Here is a 19,395-nt window from a genome sequence, read left to right on the forward strand (position 1 = left end):
GGGATAGACAATAGACATGCTTTGTAAGGATGCGGAAATGCTCTTGTAGGATTGTTTTCACTTTTTGTCTTCCCACCAAGCGAATCTTCGAGCACGGTAAAGTTTCAAAGCAGACCACGATGTCTTTCTTATCACGGTCTTCCATCTACCTTGTCACTCTCGGAAGATAACGTCTGGGTTTTGTCCCGTCTAACCGTCCGACGCAAGGTAACCCATTGAAGTCGTTGACCGTATGGTGCAGGCACCATATCCAAGCCACTTCGTACTCTAACTGCCTCGTTTCGTCTTCACGCTGACGCCAGCTGTCATCTGTGTAGATTCACTTCGGGTAGGGGGTGGTTCGATATATAGATATGGTTTCGTTGGTTGGTTTGAGGATGCTAGGAGCCTACAACCGTGTTATAGCCTTAAGGCGCTATGATCGCCCCGCTGTTATATTTTAGTAATCTGGAAAAAGGGACGTCAGCGGCCCTTGCTGCCGCAACCACGCGATGCTTGTATGAGTACCATTTCTGAACAGAGGAGAGTAGGAAACCGGTTATGTCCCCTAAGTTGGTTCGCCGAACCATCTATTCTAAGGGATCAGGGACGAGAAGGAGTTGCTATTTGTGCTGGCTCAAGCATGGGCTTCGTCATACCTTGTATTTTCTCCTGTAGTGGTCGATCCTCCGTCCCTTCGTGTGCTCCTATCCCCTTCTGAAGTAGATCACCTTTGAATTTTGACAACAGAATTTCGCTACGAGCGCTTCGACTACAACGCCTCGGCTACGGGTCTGCAGTGGTGGTCGTGGTCGACGCCTATCTGAGGACGGAGACAAGTTGGAGAAGGTGCCGCCGATTTACAAGCAAAACGAATATATGACGGGTGCTTCGGCTGCAGTCAAGACGAACAGCGTGAAATATCGGAAACATTCATGAAGGGAAGAATCCAAAGAGACGACCCGCGTATGGTCGTGTCGTTCCCTGATATGAACTGGACAAGATTTATGGAAAGAGATAAATAAAGACAAACTGAAACGGCGAGTAACGCTAAATAATGCTATATCAAAATAGTAAGATCGGCGCGTCATCCCGAATGTCTGAAGAAAATAAAGTTTAACTGACAAACAGATAAATGTATGTTATGTAGCATAATAAAAAAAAGGACTCTGCAATAGACTCGCGTCTGCCTTGGCGCTTCAGTGACTTGCACCTATGGCTTATTAATATTAGCAGACACGCTTCTCAGTTAACAGACATGCAAAAAAACTACGCATCTTACCGGTTAATAGAACTGAATAAGGTTCGATTTTTAGAATCCTTGATTTCGCAAGAGAATACACTATCTGTATTTGGATAAGCAAAAACCCTCTTCCTGTCACTTGTTAGCTCCACAGAGCGAGTTGAAAAAAACAAGGGGCCGAATTCACAATTTTCTGATGGGGCCCTATTATTTCTCAAGACCGCGAGATAGGTTCCGGTACAAACGTTTTTTCAATTACGTTTCGGTACGGCAATTTCCTCTTGATAACATTGATTTTTTTCTGTTCTATTCGACTTTGTTGAGGTTGGGCGACGGTTTATGCAAAACCGAGCTACTACTGGTAAATTGCTCGTAACTTTATGACTCATTCGCCCTCTTGAATTGTGTTACCATCGCTTAAGTTCGGCCGTGCCAGCTTTTAGAGTGGTCTGTATGCTTAATGGAGACAGTAGTAGATAGATAGCAACTTGTAGAATGCTGTACGTTGCTCTTAGCTTACGACGAATCGTTGTGGGATGCCTTTGGCACCCCCTCGTCCCATTTTGCTCCTCTCTCTCGTGTGCGTTTTCCTCTAGCCTGTGCCAGCCTCGTGGAACGTATGCATAGGAGTGTGCCGTTGGAGTACAGCCCGCATGCCATGTGTCCTATGTACCGTCAGGCATTCTGGCTTAGGCTTCGGTGACTACGATACGGCCTGAACAACCAGTCGTAGTTGTCCAAATAGTTCGAGTTTGCAGTTGTGTAAGACAGATAAGGGTTTCTGACGTTCCCATTACTAGCTCCCGGAAGCTAGCCATTCTAACCGCCAAAACTTTTTGCCTATGGCATTAAGCATCCTGTTGGTTGAGTCAGAGATGGCTCGCGAAGTTTTGTGCCCCTCTGAAAAGCTTGCTTGCCCACTTTGCCGTGGTCAGCAGCTTGTTAGCAATGGACCCAATGATAGGGCGGGGAGCGAGTTTGTTGCCAAATATACACATATTGTAATTAGCTGCTCGGCAAGGGACAAAAACGTAAAGAGATGGTTGGTCTCAAAGAGATTAGTCTAAGATCGATTTTATGCCGAGAGCCGATCTTGATATGTAGCGATTATCAGTTCGCTGAGTGATCAACAACTAACTGGTAACCGGTTGGAACAAGCTATAATTATTTATACATGTTGTTTGTTGATTGTTTTGTTTTACATTCTATGATAAACAGAATAGCAATAGAAACAGGCTGGCCACAATCTCACTTTACATTACTTCTGAAATAACCTCTCACGTTTTCGGTGCAATATTGAAAGTCGTCATTGATAACGAAATAGATTGTGAGGATGCAAACATTTTCGGAACAGGATCGCCAATTATGTTAATTTGCCGTTTGTCGGCTACATTCAACATGTTAGCAATAACTGTGAACAAACAAAAGCATTCTGCTATGTTAATTGCAAACTGCACACTGCGAAACCTGCCAGCTCCATTGCGCTCGGGTCTACCAAAGCATGCCTATTGAGTCAAGATTGAGCCACCATGCGTGGTAAGGTTCGCATTAGGATACGTAAATTGTATGCGCGACCTCCCTGCCTTAGCTGTTACCGTCTTCTCTTACGTGCCCCTATTACAACTTGCTCATTGCAGTAATCCAGCATGTTTTATAACACTGATACTGGCGACAATAGCTAGAGAAAGGGCTATAGCTCAAGCCAAAACAAGCGGAAGGGAGGCAGCAGCAAGCAGGAGTAAGTACGAGGAATGGCTTGGAAGGACCGCTCTTGCGATAAAGAAAACAAGGTCGTATCTCGCATACATCCACCGTTTTTATATCGAAACAGAGTCGGCTACGACGCGCTGGTCGACTTTGTCGTCGTTTTCGTCTTTGTGTTTCCATTACAAGAACTCAGCCTTGGTCGCCGACAGAGGCTTCGGGCAGCGCATGTCGCGTTCACTGACACTGGGGCAAGTTGCAATGGTGCCACTAGGCAAAATTGTCGAGGATCTTAGTCTTTCACAAGTTGCCACTCGAACGTAGGTAGATACGGCTAAGCAGCATTCTGACTGAGTATGCCTGTATTTTTTTCTAACCTTCGCTTTTTTTGTCCTTTTCATTGTCTTTTTTGCTTCTCACTCACTTTTTTCGTGCACTCATTATTGGATCTCCGTTCGCTCTTTGTTGTCTTCTGAACGAGCACGGCGCAGACGGGGGGAACGACAACAACAACAACGTAAGTCGTTCATTCGTTGTCAAGGGTTGGAGTTTCGAGGACTTGTCGACTTGCAGACGGCCTCGTATGAAGCGCACGATAGAAGGAACCTAACCCAATATGGTTCGTGGTCTGGGCAGCGGCGGCGAGTGGGCATGCGGCAAGAATAACGGCTGACGTCGAAAGGCACAGCCAAGCATCCGAAGCCACTGAGGATAACTTTGGAGACTTGCTATACAACTCGTGCCGCCGCCGGCGCTAGCGCCGCAAAGTATGTCAAGCGGGTAGATGGTTTAGTGGGCATTTAGCTGGTTCAGCGAGCCATGTCGCATCTTTTCAGAAAGAAGACGAAGAAGAGAAGTTGAAGGCGCAGCGAGGAATCGCCCAGCCAAGTCTCGGACTAGGAAAACGACGTAAAGACCGACGGGAGGAAAGGGCAGACAGAGAGATCTTGAACACAATAGACTCAACGTACACTCTGTGCCCAAGCCCGTCTCGGGTGCAGGGTGTGCATGGTCTTGTAGGCTCTCATACAGGCTGGCAGTCGTCGTTCTGGCACCGGCGTCACCTTCTTCGTTCCGTAGAGACGTTTGCTTTGGGCATCCGCGGTATGAGCGGAGAGAAGATACGGCAATAGAGGAAACTTTGCGAGCAGGAGAATGTGAGACCGAGAACAAGCTTTTTCGCAAAAGTCTGTGTTAGTGGCAAGGGGGAGCTTCGTTTCAAAGAGGCTCCCAATGGTAGAGGAAAACGGCTCGAAGAGGCTGCTGGTTGAGCGAATGAGCGACGAGCTTGTGAATCACTAACGGTTAGCGTTAAAGTGGAAATTGAGGTATTTTCGAGAGCATAACGCAGCACAGCGGTAGCAGGGGGTATTAGAAACAGCAGCAATAGCAGCAGCAGCAACGAGGGCCGTAAAACGAGGAACACCCTACGGCTGCCAAAATACGAGTTCATTGTTTTGATGGCATGGCTCAACCCCTAATCATTTTCTTGCCGTCGTCCTTTTCAAATATCCACATCGGGTCGCTTGACCATCGTGTTAACAGATTGAATGTCGCGACAGTAGGTGGAGGACATTCGGCATTCGGCTATGGGTTGTCGCAGCACAATTTAGAAACGGATAGCATTGAAAGAGGTTAGAGAAGCTCCACGGTGCTAACAGCGGGTTCAGACTAATTGGCCGCTATACCACAGAACGCTAGTTGGGTATCCGGTTCAAAAGCTGGATGGGCAGTTCCTGAAAACAGCTTCGTATTTTAGCTCTTTTTGGCGATGTCAAGATAACTTTTTTGGCGAAAGCTCGTACACGGTAGTGCAGCTTTCCTTTATCGGGAACGTGGGACCGTCTTAAGATGTGCTTGTTCATGTCGTTATGATTATTAGTTAGTCGGCACTTACAGCAACTTCGAGCACCGAGTTTGTACAGAAGCTCTAGTGTCATTCTATTTTTGTCTAGGTTACGCTAAGCATGAATCTCAAACAAAGTCTCATCACAATCGAGTGATACTGTCAGTCTTCGTACTTTATCATGTTGAAGCCTGTCAAGAAGAAACGTACCGCTTTCCACGTCAATTCGGTAAATTAACAGAACACGTTAAAGCTTTATCAAATGAGATACGTTAGGTTATAAGGTCTGTTGGTCGAACGATTCATAGGGGCGTTAGTAGGCCTTAGAATATCTCTAGCAATATAGGTTGCAACGAGAAATACTGTATCTATACGAAATTTTGAATCCAGGCAACTTATAGACCTTTCAGTGTCTTACACTGAGACCGTGCTATTGGTGAAGCTCCCGAATGAATCCAGTGTCTTGTGCCTACGAAAGCCTTGGATGTGTCGCTGTCTTCCTGCACGCGTGATCAGATCAACAGCCGTTGTCTCTCGTGTATCTTGTTAGGGAGGTTGAAAGGAGTCAGGGGCGGACCGGCGGTCGCGGAAAGGGAGGGCGTAAAACGGGTATAGATCTCGCACTGCAGGCACTCCGCTAGTTGCCTGGCTGCAGCTTTAGAAGCAACAGATGAATTGAGCGAACGCAAAGCTCATGAATACGAAAGCTTCGTCTGAGAATAGACCACTTCTTCGGGTAGTGCCAGACAGCCAACAAGCAGCCGAGGGTTTAAAGTGCTATATATATATATATATATATATATATATATATATATACACATCGACGATTCTTTACAATGATGAACGATAACAAATATCATCAAAATTGGCACAAACATCCATAATAATGCACTGGATGGCACTGAAAAGCAGCAAGGTTATATTGACATTATAAGAAATAGTGGCCTTTACTCCGCCTCATTCAAGTTCGATGCTAAACTATCTTTTTTGATGTAAAGTATGAGAGTGCTGAGCCCCCTTCTCCTTAACGTGTAGTTGATTACTTGTATACTCGCATTTTTATATGTACAGACTTGTTTTGTATTTAAAATAGCATTTCCTCTCTTTAACGAAAATGTTAAGGCAGACACCTGAGAGGAATTTGTTCGGAGAAGATTGAGTAAGATATATACTCCGTTCATAACTAAGGAGCAGTAAACAACTGAGTTTATTATTGAACGTATGCTTATGCGCCTTTATCTTTCGATAAGCTCGTTTCGATTCAAGTAAGTCCTGTGGTAGTTACGTTAGCTAAAAGCTATCTAAGCCACGCGTAGTGAAATGAAGAAAATGATAACTCTGTTTAAACAGATTGTTCTCCCAATCAAAGTAACAGGAGAATGCCTTTGCGTTACCATAACACCATGCTAATAGGAAACTTGAACTGCTGAAAGTTCTAAATGAACACACATATATACAACTCTTACTCCGGAACCCATACGATGGACGGTTTACCCATTGCAAGGCTTGTATATATACATAAGACGGGGTATTTGAATTCGGAGTTTTCGAATTGTTTCGAGGAGCGTATCTGTACAACAAATATAAACTCCAACAACATTTCCTACATGTGCTACAAGTGTCATTTCTAACGGTTATGCTTGCCCAATAAAATCACTATTGAGCACAATCAGAGCTTCAATACATTCCTTGAAAATAAACTTCCTTTAAAAAAAAAACGCCTAGCAGTCTGTTTGCCGTCTGAATCCTTAAAACGCGAGGACTTAGACAGCAAAACATTCCAAAAAAATGTAAAATAACACAAAAAGTCTTAAGCTTATCTGAATGGCCATTGATATTATTATTTTCAAAATGGCCGTTCATCTTGTATCGAAAATCCAGGTGCGTCAAAGGTTTCTGAGCCAGACTTTTAATCTTGGCTTTTGTTTATACCGCGTGAAGGGACTGGATAATAGACAATGTTCGCTTAAGAAAGCGGCGTGCCGTTAGCCTTGCCATTTTGTTTCATACAAAGAACTACTAAGAGTAGATACGACAAACAACTTGGTAAGATTTTTTTCAAATTTGAATGCCGAATATACATATAACATCAAGCAAGTAATAGACAGAACGACGTGTCCTGGTGAGAAGCAGCCAGCCTCGCATTTAATATTCGCTAATGATTATTGGTATAACTGGATGTCTTTAGAGATCCAGTTTTGGATGTGGTAGTTCTTTGATGAGTATCTCAGCAGAGCCGTAAGGCCATGTCATAAAAGGTTATGAAGAGTAAGGTCGTCTAACCTAACCTAACCTAACCTAACCTAACCTATTCAACGACAAATGCCTGTTGAATCAAGGTTAAATGAGCCTTAACTATATACGACCACTTCAATTCTATCCTAACTATCAATTCTATCCTATCTAAGCCTTAATAATGCCATTTTTTATATTATATTCTGTATGTACTGAGATACGATTGGCTTTTAGGATCCTCGCTTTGATTAGAGGCTTTGTAGAAGGATCTGCGATTACAGCCCAGAAGGAAAGGAGGAAAATTTGTTTAGTTCTGATTGTAACAATCCAAATATTAATTACTTGTTTATCTTATGTACAAAGCAAAAGTTCATAAGGTTAAGGGTTGCTTGCCTTTCACTATTATTAACGGAATCACCCAGCCAATTAGGTCACGTCAACAAAGCATATGGAATGTAGTGAAAGCTGTCATCCGAACGACAAGATTGATATGCACTGACTTAGATAGCTGGATAATGAGGCAATACTTTGCCCCACAGAACTTCGAGGCACTAACTTCATGCTATCAGTTATCAGTGAACACGTGTTTTTTCTATATTGGTACGTGATGCAATACCAGAATCCCTGCCGCCTTCTGCTACTTTTTGTTCCAACAAAGAACATATATCAGCGCCTCATTCAGCCTCATTCATGCGTGCTGCATAGCCGTCAGCTTCGTTGTATATTTTGTGTCCGTTTTGGCAGCTGTGAAAATGCGATTCCGGGCAGAATGGTTTGGCTGTGAAATCGACGTAAGCCAACTGCGGAGTACCGACCGGCTTTGTGTTGGTTTCCCGAAAAGATCGCCTAAAATAGCCTGCTCAGAAGGAGCCTGAATGCCGCCCGCCATAACGATAAGGTTTAGGGGAGCAGCTACAGTGGCGGTAGCGGCAGCGGCAGCGGCAGCAGCTCTGGAATATGACGCCGTAAAGGAACCTAATGGTGTGTGATCGTATCGCCACGCGTTGCCCATCGTCTCAAATAATTACGGACTCATTAAATAGAATGTTATCATCTACAAACAGGAGCTCGTCGTCAGACCCCCGCCGGCCCGATCACGCGACTATCAACCGGTTTAGGAAACTGCGCTAATACGGCAGTGCATGTAACACCGCTGATGTTACGAATACATTGTTAGAACAATAACTCGTGATACTGTTTTGTTGCCAATATGTCCATGGGAGAGGAGATGAAAGGGCAGAACGTAAGGGGTAAGCAATATGGAGTAGCGGCGATGAAACTTCATGACGTACGTAAATAATAAGTTACATGGCTTCCTATGTATGGCATGCACGCTCAACATATTTCTGGTAAATTTTTGTAATCTTCATATCAATATACACAAATCTGTTGTAAGGATGTTAATGATCACTCACCGCTGTTAAAATAATAATAAATGGAGCAGTTTTACAAGGCTGAAAGCGCCACTACGATTTCATTTGGTGGCTAACACCCAAAATGTGTTCTGCTCAGTGGTCGTATCTGCAATTGTTGTTTCTGCATGTGCTAGTGAGCAATCAATACGATATACTAGCGTACCCGTAGAACCGTATAGATCTCATACTGCGGCGGCTTACTATCTAGACAGATACGTCTACGGCAGGAACAATCATCAGCAAGAGCTAATACGTTCGTGCAAACGTAACGTTTGCTGGTAGTAAATAATACGAAACAACAGATATATGTGCGCCTGCCATATAAATCTAACATCGTTGCGCATGGACCATGTCCGTTTGTCGCTCAAATGGCTAAGATGCGCCTCTGTGAGCGCCAAATGCGACTTCAAAGGTGGTGAAAGCAGAACGAGGTTGACGTGGTTCGTTGAAGCGTGCCCTTTTCCGCGTCGTCACAGTTCACCGACTATCGGAGACAGGAAAAGCGGGCCAAACATAGGAAGTAGCAATGAAGCGTTTGCTTTCGTTGAATACGAGCGAGGCAACGGCAAATCAGGTACAGAAAAGCGGATCGAAGAAGCCGTTTATTTTGAAGTGTTACTCCTTCTGCTGTCCTCGATTATTAGAAGGCTTAGAGCTGACGGCGACGGTAGCGGCTACTGCAGATGGATATCTGTAGCTCAGTCCTAGATACAATTAGTCCTCGGCGGACTTCCTTTTGACAAGATGCTTATCGATCAATTCGAGGACCGTGGAATGCATCCAGCTTCTAAGGGAAACAAAGTCATTAAGAAATAAGAAGATGATACGATGGGCGGCGCTGCCGTATGTCAACTGCCCTTTGTTCCTCCAAGTACTCACCTGGGATTTAAAGAACGACACATATCTAATACATTCGTACGTGTGTACTCGCTGTTGTCTTTGGCTGCCTACAGGCATCACGAAGTGTTCAAGTGCGCGTCCCGGTAAGCGTCGTACATAAATATGTGCACACAGTCACGCTCTCGTCCGCTCGTGCTGCTCCCTAGCGAGAGGCATACCTGTATATCTGTCGTAGTAGATATGATCTGTATATGTGATGCATGAGAAATCGTCCTAGATATCGGGTGCCTACCGAGTGTGTGGCGAAACGAAGAACGGCACCAGTAACGACGTCTATTTGATGCGCGTGTGTACCTCACATGCGTGTGTAGGCATATATATATCTGTAAGGGTATCTGTGTCTACGTAATGCCTTTGTTGGGGAGCGGAATGTGTGCTGAACACAGTCAGCAAAATACGGAACACCAGATGAAGAAGAAAGGTGTATATGTATAAAGCTATATAAGTTATCACATAACAGCAAACATTTGATGTATATATAGTAGTAGCGAACCTTCCGCTCCGCGCTTACTTCTGACAGATCTTGCTATGGCTTTCCTGCTTGTATCCAGCGCTCTTAACAGCCCATTTCTCTTTATTATATTAGTATTTCTGTTTTGGCATAGACGGTCTTCCTCTCTCTTGACCCTCCGCTCCAAGCTTAAGTGAAGTTGTGGCAGCAGTATCCGCGCTACAACGAAACGATGGCGGAGGAAATTCTGCCCGCTGCTGTGAAATTGCTGGACTGATCCTGTTCCGCCGCTCTGTTAACACTGATGCTGCTACTGCATCAGCAGCTCCTCGGAATAACAACTGCATGCCTACTGGTCTTATGTGTACAATATGCAATATTAAAGGGGCTGAAAACTAAACGAAAGGCCGAAAACTTGGCGGTGATAAAGGTAAAGTTATACGCAGAGTTTGTAGAGTGGGACTCGAATACCAAACTCTCCCTGTCACACGGATACTCTTTCATTGATAATGTTATAGTTGTGTGGTGCTGGCTACTCCAATGATGCAGAGAAAAAGTGATCTCCTGTGTAGGTAGGCAAGCAGGTTGTCACAATAGACCAAACGCTTGTGACATCGAATGGGTAAATACCAGAGGCATTGCTATTAACGTTTATATTAAGCAGGGACACTAAGGCGAACGTTGTAGGGAAGGATGGGTAACTAGAAAACAAATGTCTGTGACGTCTTCCTGAAAGCTGACTGATGGTGGCTGGCTATATTTGCTATGAGAAGAGCATGGAAGTGGTTTAGTCGATGGGGAGAAGTTAGAGAAAGGTCCTTAACGAAGGTGGGAGGATCCGACGAATCACTGATATCGAGTCGGCCATCTTCCCGCTTTCCGAGATGGATGGAATGCCAACACCAACGGTAGAGCTTTTACGCGGTAGAGTGGGCGAGAGAATGAGGCTGAAGTGGGAAGAATCGAGGATAAAGGCGCATGGCCGATAGTCTGCTGCAGCCAAGACGTATGAGAAAAGCGCTCGGTAACGAGGCGCGAATGTGATGGCTTCCGGTTGAATTTGCAAGGTGGTGCTGGTGGTTGTGGTGATGCTCATGATTCTGGTAAGCAGTACAGGCATTGGCAACTAAGGTGGCGTCGGCAATGGTGACAGCGATGACGACGCTGGCAGAGTGGCGTGGAAGTATGTAAAGAGAGGGGGCGGAGGTGATGGGCTGGTGATGATTGTGAAGATGTCTGTGAGTGCTCGATGAGCCAAAGCAAGGAGGGACCATGGCGCATGACAAAGAAAAGCTAGTTGGATGCGAATGGCATTCTCATCCACGGGCTGAGAGACATGGCTTGGAAATCAGGACGACGCCAACAGAGATGATAGCCTCTGACGAATTTTTTTCTCCGTAAAGAACTCTCCCATTGTCTTCTTGCTGACTGTTCCATCTCGCTCGACTGCACCCTTCCCCGTATGCAACTTCGTTCGGACAAACTAGGGGAGCGTCATGCAAAAGGCAGGGTGAGAGGGTATTGATCAGGCAGACCAATGAGTCCTATGTTGATAGAATTATAAATGTAGATTGGCTCATTTGGATCAGCCGGTTCTTTCAACAGAATCCTGCGAGCCATTTTACCGGCGCTTTAAATCATTCGTCACGACTATAATGCTATGAACTAGAGAGAAGACACGAAATCAAAATGGTATGAAGGCCGGTACAGCTAGAGAAGAGTAATAAAAAAACGTGCCTTGTATCGATGAGCTGACAAATAAAGTATTCATCAGATAGTTTAGTTCTGCACAACATTACTATATTGCATTACGTAGGAGAAGAAGGGAAGTTGTAAACGGCGTTTAAAAGTGTCAGCTACCAGCTTAAGGTTGTCCGGAAATCGATTTTAGACAAGATTAGAGCTATAAGTAGTCAAGTTGACGACACACCAGCAACTGACGACGTCGTGGCTCTACAGAAATTAATATTCAACGTGGGCGTGTCTTTACATACATAGAAGCACTGCTAATATGTAAGCCATATCCAAAGGCTGTTTTGGAGGATCACGCATTATGGTTTCATTCTTACATCTTGAAGATAGTTGCCTTTTAAAGCTACTGCTTTTTAATTGTTGGCTTTTACACTTTTTTTTGCAAAAATAGTATCACTATAATATGCAATATGCGCATAAGCAAAACTTGTACAAGAACAAAAGCTATTTCCTGTAGATAGCGCGGAAGTTGATTATTTTTAATACCTATGCAGTCACTGAGTGAACCACCACTAACGTATCGTAGCTGCTGCTAAGGTCACGATGGATCTTGTCCTCCAAGCATCTTCCATGCGCAAGGTGGATTCGTGCTTGCCTCCACTGTGTTCATTGCGCTCAGGCACGCGTACGCACGCACGGACACACAGACGCATACACTGAGGCGACGACATTATGGCAGATCACGAAGAGCGCTCTTGAAAGCTCAAGCGCTAGAACAGCGCCCGACATATCCTGGCCGAGGTCGTTGTACGTTGAGACGACTCCCTTACCCGTCCGTTCGCCCTCTGCAAAATTCTAATTAAACTTTTCCTCGCACAGGGGTGCCGGCCGCGTCGTCGTAGCTAGTCTGGCTACGAGCGTGGGCATGAGAGCCCGTAGTGGTGCTGGTTGGCCTGTTGCTGGGGTATCGGGTGTTCGGCGCACTGAGGTCCTAGGCATTTAGCACATTCTTACAGCGCACGGTCATGAGCCATCAGACTGGGTAATTCTGTCAGCTCAGCAAATCCGCATACAGCAAGCAGAATCAGCGGCACAGACGTGGAATAGGAAGGGAAGCTGTTGCTCTGGTGTTGCCGAAGCACCAGTACAGGGCTCAATTCTCAACGTCATGCAGTTCAGGCCAAATGGAGTCCTAGAGCGTTGCTGTTGAGTTCTATAACGTCGACGGCGCCGGCGTGCTGAGATCGTATATTTGGCTCGTATGGCCCAAACGCTTCTACCCCGTATGACACCGGGATGGAAAAGTTTTCGTTCACCCCCTAACTTTTCGCGAATAGTATTGTTTTTTATTTGACGCCTCGATTGACTCCTCTAACATCCCGTACTTACAGTGTTGAAAGAGGGTAGTTTGCTTTTAGTTAATCAAAGCTTGTGACGAGGCCACCGCTAGACCACGCTACTGTTCATCGAGACTAAGGACTATATTGCTAGCCTGTTGCCAACAAACTAACGTAGGACGAAGACAGCGATTCTAACTTTTTTCAATGCTAAGCCAACAAGTTGGCTACTGGAGGAAACCTTTGATGCCAGCAATATGCCTACCTGTAGAGGAAAAAAAAATTATAGAAAGCAGTTTAATTTGCCACAATGGAATATAATGGTAAGTATGTTTCGATAGCAGGCCCATCACGTTACCAGGACTGGCTAGATCACATTAACTACTAATAGCATTATAGCTATTTGTAAAATAGGGTGGATAGAGGTTTTGAAAGAACTAGCACGAAACGTAAAAAGCTTACGCAATGACAAAATAATGAGGTGTAATATGCGTCTAGTGCCTTATCCTGATATCATGCATTTTTCCTACATTTCCAATGGAGTCGATTTGTTGTCAGTCGCAACCTAAACGAGGACTGGGCATTGAATCACTTAGCATTGCAGGACATTGAGATTCACGTGTTGATTGTTGGTTGGATAGTTAAACGATGCTGTTAGAAAATCAATTTGTGCTCGTTGAAGCTGTTGCGTTACCGTACACGACTAAGCCCACTACGTCCTTTTCGGAAAGCCCATGTCTTTTTAAGTTGTTTTGCGCACTTGAAGTAAAGCCCGCTAAACGCCCTCGATCGAGAAAGGCGTCTGAAACTAACGCTTCATTTGCTTGACACATCACAGAGTCTATAGTTTAAACTTTTATGCACTTCTCTCATATATAATATAGCTGATGTGGTTGAGTATCGTGTTCATAGAGTGGTCAGTTAAGCTGAAATTAATCTAGAGACGAAATTTGTTGCTAACTAAAGAGGCATTTTATATAATTTTCCTATTTAGGGACAAAAAAAAGCAGCGCGGATGTCTGAATATTGTATATTTTTTCGTCGTTAAGGAACACAAGTAGTTAAATAGGATCGCGTGGCTCAATAAGTGGTCGTGCCTAATGTCTATCGCATTGGCAATCATAGATAATTGGTAATTGCTTGTATCTATCTGATAGTAAGCTATGAAACCACTACTGAATTCTGCGTAGACATTAATAATATTCATCTTGAGATATTACGACGAAAGCGGAAGCTTACCTTTCGACAGCAGTTGTGTTTGCGATAATTTAACAGTGTGCAGTGTTAAATTTGAGAACACGATTTTTTTTTAAATATATTACTTATAATTTACAGTGTACAATATCTGTCTCTATCTTCTAAAGAACATCAAAAAGCAACACCTCTGTACCGCGTAAACCTAACGCGCGTATTAGTGTATCGTCTTTGTGCAACAATGTCCATGACCGTAAAAGATCCTTGATGTCTTTTGTTTCACCCTCCATTCGCAGTCAGAGATGCATCCTTAAAAGGCGCGAGCTGATATGTCGCTGCTGCAATAAAGACAATGAATTGCCCCCGAAGGAACGTATTTATAAAAGTTTGCGAGACAAAAATCTTATCTGTAATTCCAGAGTCACACTGCAGATTGACTACAATTCAGGACCCAGACGAAAAAGGTTCACAAAATACAGACAAAACAGGAAGCTGACTGGATTCCATGTAGCTGTTTGTCGTACGCGCCGAAAGTAAGCGCAGCCGAAGCTTCTTAGATCCGTGCAGAGCGGACGCGGCGCGGCCTATCATCGCTGATAGCCATACCTGTAACATACGATTGACTATTTCCTTAGGAGATAACAGCCTCGAATGAAACTGAAATAGATGACATGGCAGTAGCGACATGTACAGTTTCAATTACATAACGTACCAAGGCATAGATTGGAATTCCAAGATGTAGTATTAAAGGGTAAAAATTTAACGCTTCCGTAATAAAATGACTAGTGCTCGTTATGCAACAAAATGATCTACACGTCCGTACGGTAAAACTAAATTGTGTGGCATCTTCTATGGTAAGCGTCTTTTTTTCGTCATTTCAAGTGAACATGGTTCAATAACCCATTGAGGTGAAGGTGGTAACTAATAAAACGGACAAATTCATTGATTTAATAGCCTCTAAGCTATCGAACACACTTATGTGTCCACCATTTATCATATCGTTTCATTACTAGACTATGATAAATTATCGACATATTAGATATTACAAAGAAAAAAAGTAATAACAGTATTACAAATAAAGAATAATAGACGATCAAGTACTTTTCAAATTAGCTAGCATAAGTAAATAGGGTGCCGATCATTCTCAAATATTTCTGACTTTTGCGAGCCCCTTAAACGCTCCCGCTATATTCTTTTCTATGGAATATCCATTATAAAACTACTAAATGCAAACGTGTTGTTTGTTCGAATATGAAGACAATCTTCGGGTTTCTACTTAGCCAGCTTCTTCTATAAAGTAGTAGTATAAGCTAATTTAGCTTGCATCACTTTTTCAGACCATTTGTTGCCTTGGAAAAGACTTACACCATAGAGACAGCTAGGAGAAGAGCACAACCAAGTTACTTTTATGGCGGTCGTTTATAGCTACTGCCGCTGTTTCTGCTAGTAATAATGCTTGATACGTTGCTGAATTTACTTAATTCGCCAACGCTTGAGAAAATGGCGAGTGCCTGGCACATCGTTGTAGGCAGTAGCGGTTTGCTTTGTCTCTTCTCTTCAGTGAGACCTGTTCTGCTGTTGAGGGAGACGTATAGCCGGCTCGCCAGCCCTTTCTCGTTGTGGGTGGTATGTGTCCCCCGTTAGTGAGTGTCCCTCTGACTGTGCATGAGGGCTTTGGCTCTCACTTCACTCCATTGGGTTCTCACTCGCAGATTCGTTGCGTCTCGTGGCCTTTCCGCCCTTCGTCATCTGGTGTCCGGCTAGATGCTGTGTATGTGGCGCTGTAACTGTCACCTCCAGGACAGACAAGCAATCCTGCCTCGCAGCGTTTTCCCGTTCTTCCTTTGTGAACTTTTGCTTTTGACCAGCGGTACAATGCTCTAGCCAGCGTGCGAAAACTTCTCACATTACTAACCACAAAGCACTTTGGTCGACGAAATTCCCTTGAGCTGCAAGTGGTGCTGAGGGCGTTCACCATTAGATACGTGTACCCCACCATAAAGATATAATATGTGTGTGCCTGCAGAGTAATCGCAATAAAAATGAAACAGAACGATGTTTTATATAATCAACGTTTATAAGAGAATGAATATCTCTTAAACATAAATGATCTGGGCAAAACTTACAACAAGATCGGTTAGCTTCTACCCCATCAACTCAGTATATTAAACAATATATATTTCGCATAGCGTATTTCGTGTACCGATCAGAACCGTGCCACTTGGTATAACATTGAACTCGTTTTCGTTCATAGAACCGCTCTGCGCGTCGCCTTGCGGAAACAATCAAATCTGTGCTTCCTATCTCCCTCCTCACGCCGAACTATAGCCCGTTAGGTAGCTGCTTCCGCGTTTTCACATGGGAATAATTTTCCTGTTCTGCCAGGTATTTTCAAATTTGCCTGCTAACAGCCCCACAGGCCAGTCTGCCCATCTGCGTCGACTTGGGGCGGTCCGTGAGGCACGTGAAGTACGCGTAGCAGACAATGACGACAGCTATAAGGATGAGGTGCTACTGGAACAACCAAGCCGACAAAAAAGCGACGTGTCTTGGGGACATTCGTTCGGTTTCTTGTCGGCCTCGGGCTTCCGGAATGGCGAGCAATGGGGAGCGACAGGAATTTCGAGGCATCGCCACCAACCAGCGAACAGAGGAAGGAATACAAATTCTTTGGGGCACGCAAGCTTCGTCGGAATTGTATCTCCTGCGGTGGGTGGACTAAGTTGAGCATAGGTTGTGAGCTGCAGTGAAGAACTTAGGGATGTCTGAACGAAGGTTTAGAGGACCCCCCTGCACCAGCAGCCGCCATAGCCGCTACTTATAGGACAGTTTCACCCAAACCCGGGAAACGATTGAGACTTGGGGGAGTCCTGTCAGACGCGGGCAATGCTTTTGTGGGGGCACACGACGCGAGTTATACGGCTGTTCTGCCTATCGCCTCTGGTGCTAGCTAGCTGGGGCCGAGGTGGCCAGGCACCTCCATATACGGCGATTGCGCGTGTCTCTTGAGGGTGTTAGACAGCGATAACGCGTTCTGCTCCCGTGTATTCGATCACGGGCCGCCATGCCCGACCTGCCATCTCCCATCTCCGCAGGCTGGCAGTTTCCCCACCCACTATGGTCCCTCGCCTGGAGCAATGCAGCTCGGTGCTGTGGCAGAGCGGCAGGTTAGTTGCGGCCCCGCAAATAATGCTGTGGCGCCGATAACGGACCAGATCCGGACCTTTGCTTCACCTTCCATACCTTGATATATTTGTCGGATAATAACAATGATCGCCATTATCATCGTCTTCGTCACGACAATCGTCACCAACATCATCAGCATAATCAGAAATCGTAAGCGAACTGAATGAATAGAACGTTGTACACGCGTAAGTGTGTGTTCATCTTATCTCGACGAAACTGGGGCCGGTCCAACTGAGAAGGTTCAGGTGCAGACTATACACGCAACGTTTTCTATCATGTCGATCAGAGTCTGCTGTGCGCATATATAATATTTAGAACAAATGACGGAATGATGCGCATGGCTAAGCCAGAAATCAAAGTGATTTGTGAAGTGTCAGTAATAGTACCTTTTAGTTCAAGTCACAACAATCGTCATGGCAGGTTTTGTGAGAAACCGCTGAAAGAGCAGGGCGGATATCAACCAGCCTGTTCCTATGCTATAACAGATTATTAACCAGATCAATCAACTTTCTAGAGAAAGCTTTGTGGAGTCTTATTTAGAATCTGTATGACATCAGTAAGTGACCTGGTACTCCGCTAACCAGACTTTTAATCTTCCCAAACTTTATTCTAGCCTCTTTCGAGATCTTAAGACCGATATCGGCACCACAGAAACAAAAATGAAAAAACATTGAGGTGCACTTCTAAATACGCAAGCTCCTATTAGTTCAATGTGTCCTTCAATAGTGACCAATTTGCTCCTTCAAGCTTAGCGCAACTATTCATCGACGGAGCCAGTGACCATTCAATCTCCATGTCTCTTGAAAAACAGCCAGAGCGTTACCGATGCAAAAATGATGGAACTGGAGAGGGCAGCGTAAGTCTGCCTACCATGGAGTCAACGAATTTCAAATCATCTAAACGTTTGGTTTCTCTGACGCGGAAAAAAAGAGTCGAAAAGGTCGTCTTTAAGGATCCTTATCGTAAGTCTACATCCAATGTTAACGCCTGAGGTAGACGTTAAAATACAAAGAAAAAATAAGATAGAGCAGACGACGAACATAGGCGCGATTACTTAAGTCTATCGTAATCGCAAGGAGTTGCAACCTAAATTGTTTCAAGCAATTCATATAGGTTATGGTAGGCGACAATGACCATTATAAAGCAAACTGGATTTCGGGAGCAAGCATAATCATAGTGGAACATTATAGTGCAGGCTGCATCTCGTTTGGCCATGAATAGAACGTTGCAGTTAAAATTTGATTGTCCTACTGCTAGCCTTTTCTTTAGATTTTACCTCTGTCTACAAAAAGCACCCGAAATGTGCCTGTCAACGGTGTTTAGTTCGACATTCGCGGTACCCGGCGTGGGATGTGCTCTATTGATTGCGAGGAACACCTGAACAAAAATTGTCAGGAGGTAAGACCTTCATCACATAGAAACAGAGGGTGCTTCTCTGCAGGTGCACTTGCACAATAGTTGCCACCTTGTCGACTGTTTTGGTTATTCCCTTCTCTTTATCCTTCTCCCCGCAGATTTATTCCATTTTCGTCTAGCTCAAATCTCCCGTTTTTCGCTTTGCAAGCTCACTCAAACAATTCAGTATATATATATTGCATTAAACTTGACGCATTGTCTCAGAGGTAAGCTTATAAGCTAACAATGGATATATTTGCATGATGGGGTGATGCATGGATATCACAACATATAATTATACGGGTATGGTAAATTAATTTCTCAAACAACGTGTGGATATAGACGCGCGCTATATTGCAAAATCTAGCACGACTGAGTTTTAAACAACCTGTTAGTTTTTGTAAACAAACGGTACCGATGGGAGTGTAGCTGGATCGCAGTATTGAGTCATTTTGTTATTATTAAATACTTCACAATTGACTGATTCTTAACGTCGCAGTAAGACTGAAACTGTCACACTCGATACGCCTACTAGAAGGCATGCGTATGCTGCTGCAACGTTAGGTGTCTATCAGAGGTCATTAGACCGAATTCAAAGTTGCTAAACGTAAAGCTATCTGTAAATTTGTGCGCCGTACGAATGAAGCGCACCCAATTAGTAGATATGGTAAAAATAGTTCGTTCTTGCAGGCAAGCGAAGAGTCCTGTCAATATCGTTTGAAATACATTAAACAGAAATGTCCTTTGTAACGCAAATAGTATTACTACCCTAAAATCAGTGTTTAGTGGCCGAGTTGGCTCTGACGTCCGTTCAGACG

At 44.3% G+C, this 19,395-nt stretch overlaps 1 protein-coding gene across 7 annotated transcripts in view; it reads left to right on the top strand.

Annotated features, from left to right (window-relative positions):
- Window positions 1-19,395, top strand: part of LOC111251469 (uncharacterized) — a 183,330-nt gene that overhangs the window by 1,320 nt on the left and 162,615 nt on the right. Inside the window, exon 2 of one of the 7 annotated variants that reach the window (XM_086990359.1) lies at window positions 3,418-3,443. The exons of the other annotated variants lie outside the window; for them this stretch is intronic. The gene's annotated coding sequence lies outside the window, so the exon portion shown is untranslated. The remainder of the gene's footprint in view (window positions 1-3,417; window positions 3,444-19,395) is intronic. 7 annotated transcript variants of the gene reach the window in all.

This window comes from Varroa destructor, unplaced genomic scaffold (genome assembly GCF_002443255.2).
Source record: "Varroa destructor unplaced genomic scaffold, Vdes_3.0 BEIS01000005.1, whole genome shotgun sequence".
Lineage (NCBI taxonomy): Eukaryota > Metazoa > Arthropoda > Arachnida > Mesostigmata > Varroidae > Varroa > Varroa destructor.